The 3,164-nt window shown below is 37.8% G+C and overlaps 1 long non-coding RNA gene across 2 annotated transcripts; it reads left to right on the forward strand.

Moving 5' to 3' along the window:
* Positions 1 to 1,525: 1,525 nt before the first annotated feature.
* On the forward strand, positions 1,526 to 2,185 carry LOC123407143. Of its 2 annotated transcripts, none has more exons than XR_006612546.1 (4): positions 1,526 to 1,575; positions 1,664 to 1,756; positions 1,839 to 1,940; positions 2,104 to 2,185. It is a non-coding gene; the product is annotated as an uncharacterized LOC123407143 (long non-coding RNA). The 2 variants fall into 2 exon arrangements; XR_006612547.1 differs by having other exon boundaries at positions 1,664 to 1,741.
* Positions 2,186 to 3,164: the final 979 nt, after the last annotated feature.

Here is a 3,164-nt window from a genome sequence, read left to right on the forward strand (position 1 = left end):
ATCTGAGGTTCAGTTGCTTTCCTCTCCATTTCTTGTGACTTGGTTCTTTGATGAATATCTCTGACGTGATTTGTTATAGACTATCTCTAATATAGCAATAGAAGGATTGTGGTGCTTCATGCTTTAATTACTAGCAAATCGATGAACCTATTTATATTTGTTTCCCAGCTGCAGCAGCAGGTCGATGGTACATCCTTCGCATGTGAGAATGTACTCAATTTGCTAACTGATGATTGTAGTACGTCTTAATCAGGCGGACGTAGCGTCAATGTGGATTGCTCTGTAGATTACACAAGCTAGCATCTAGGATCAAAAGAAGACCATCATAGATATTTTTTCGGTCATTTTTTATGCCTACTTTAAGTATTGTGTTTCTTTCGATATTTTTTCAAATTATGATATTGCTTATAGAATGACACAATGATGAATTCAACACAAGATCCTGCTGGTAGGAGATCGAGTACAATACAATGACAACTTGGTAATAACATTTATATTCACTTCAATTTATGCCATATTAGAGTAGGTAATTAACATTTTGGATTAACATGCAGTTAGGGATGCGTCAGGTAATGTTCACACTTCAGAGGAAAGAGATGATGCACATGACTCCTTTCTGCAAGGTACACGGCATCCTTAATTCTTAATCACTTGTCGGAATGGTGCACATTGATAATGCTAAGTCCCTTATTTTGTGTTCAGTGAAGAAACGATCTGTTCTGCTAACAAGGATGGAAAGTATAACAACTTATAAAAACCAACATGGACAGAGGAGATCCGGAAAAAGTTTTTGGCATTTAAGCTATCTGTAACATTTGCTACAATGTAGAAAATCCTCGATTGTTTAATCTTGAAAAATATTAAACATTATACAGGAACTCAAGACCAATCTGACACTCCAGTGTCTGCTAATGACATGTGTGCACTAGAAGAATGGTCATCCCATGCTCGCCGCAACCGTGCGCAACTACAGGATGGTACTTGCTTTAGTTTATATTTGTGTCATCATGATGTGGGTTGTAGAAGCTGGTGGACAGAAGAAGAAAGGGCGAGGTGTTCTAAAAGGTTTTGAAGCATCTAAGAAGCGTTTTGTCAATGGATCTGCAAAGCTAAATATTGCATTCTCTGAAAAATTGGGTGGTACAGTAGGAATGAACTATCGTTCATTCAAGGATGACGTGGTAGTCATAATGAAAATAAAGTTACCACTCATTGGAGTAAGGAGGTGGTCGGACATTCACCCTACCATCCATCGACTCATTGTTGCAGATATGATAGTGCGTACAATCTTTTTCACATGTGTTATCTTACTTTACTATCTATGGTGTAGTGCTTATGTATGTTCATTTGTTGTATGCTTTACAGGATAGATGGGATCTGGAAGATACACCTGACACAGAAGAAAAGGTACTCACAATTGCGAAAGAGCGGTACAGAGGCTGGCGATCAACTCCAAGCTCCACTTACAAGGCATACAAAACAGATGCAGCTAGATTTGCTAATCTACCGGAAGATTTACAACCATAAGAATGGGAATGGATGATTGAGTACTTTGGCACTGATTTAAAATTCCAGGTTATCTCTAAGAACACAATTTGTCTACTATGTGTTAAGATGAAATGGCTTGTTTGACTCGTTATATTTGGTTTTCATGAATTTATAGGAACGCAGCCAAAAGAACACCGATAACCGTAAGAAACAGAAGACAAAACACAGAATTGGATCAAAATCTTACTCGCAAGTAAGTTTTGAGAAGGTATGAGTCTAACTAATTATTTATGCCTCGTTGCTAAACATGGTTTCATGTTTCAATCTTCTCATTGTTATATCACTTGCAGAGAAACCCGTAAACTGGAGAAGAGCCAGATTGTATTACTCTGTGGGAACTCACCCACACGAAGAATGGAACATGGTCTAACACAGAGTCACATGATGTTTATGTGAGTACACTGACTTTTGATATTCTATAGTTATTCAATGATGTGCATTCGACATGCTTCATCATCAGCTGGGGTTATTCATGCGTTGGATCGTGTTATTCTTGTTTCATCTTTTACAATGTTAAAATAATGCCATATTTATAATTGTTCTTTCCATTATCAGGACAAAGCATGTGAAGAGGTTAAAAACAAAGAGACTGAAACTCAAGGTCCACTTTCAGATGAGCAAAGACATAATATTTTCCAGACCACATACAAAGGCACTCTGCAATGCAAGTCATCGCAGCCTCGTGGGTACGGATATATGGCCAAACCATCAACTGGTTCTGAAAGGATTCGTATCCAGATCGAAGTGCAAGCTCGTGCTACAGCAGCCTTCGAGCAGCAAAACTCTGAGCTCAGCCACCAGGTCAATGATTTACAAGATCAACTACAAGTTGAGCGTGCAAACACACAAGAGATTATTAACTTGGAGTGCGCTGAGAGAGAACAACTTGAGGGGAAGTTAAAAGAAGATCGTGCTGAAAGGGAAAGATTGTTGGAAGCGGAGCGAACATCAAGATTGAAATTTGAAAAAAAACATGATGGCAAACTTTGCAGAATTCAGCAAAAAGATGGGAACCCAACAGGTGATTACATGCATATGCTTCAAACCTCTTAAGATTTATGTTGGTTACTTGCATTGTTAAAAGTGCAGTTCTATTTACAGGTGTTTATGAACAGGATTGACAAAGAAAATAGTAATCCAATCTTCCAAAATACTCTTTTACAGAGACCTAGTCCTAATAAGGCTGCAGGTGCAAGGCCAACTATTATTTCTTCAAATGCGCTCATACATGCTTCAACAAGAAATTCTCGAATGTTTAAAGCAATTGTAAGTCACAACTTTGCTTTCTCTTCATTTTCACCTACAACGTTATCTATCTATTGTATTATTAAGACAATAGAAAAGGAACGGTGAAGATTGAACAATGAAAGCCATAGATATTTTAACAATGGATATTAATTAGGATACCTACTTTAAAAATTACCTTTTAAAGCCCGCATGATGGTCCTGATATGTATGGGTGCATGCATATATTCTTTTGGACATGCACGTCTGTCGCGTTTGTTTGTACAATGAAAATTTGCAATCAGGTTTGTGTATAGGAGAAGGACACGTGTAAACTGTAAACTAGGGATGCTCAGTTTTCTTTTTTAGGGGGACAAGGGACGTTGCAGTTT

This window comes from Hordeum vulgare, chromosome 1H (genome assembly GCF_904849725.1).
Source record: "Hordeum vulgare subsp. vulgare chromosome 1H, MorexV3_pseudomolecules_assembly, whole genome shotgun sequence".
NCBI classification, from domain to species: Eukaryota; Viridiplantae; Streptophyta; class Magnoliopsida; order Poales; family Poaceae; genus Hordeum; species Hordeum vulgare.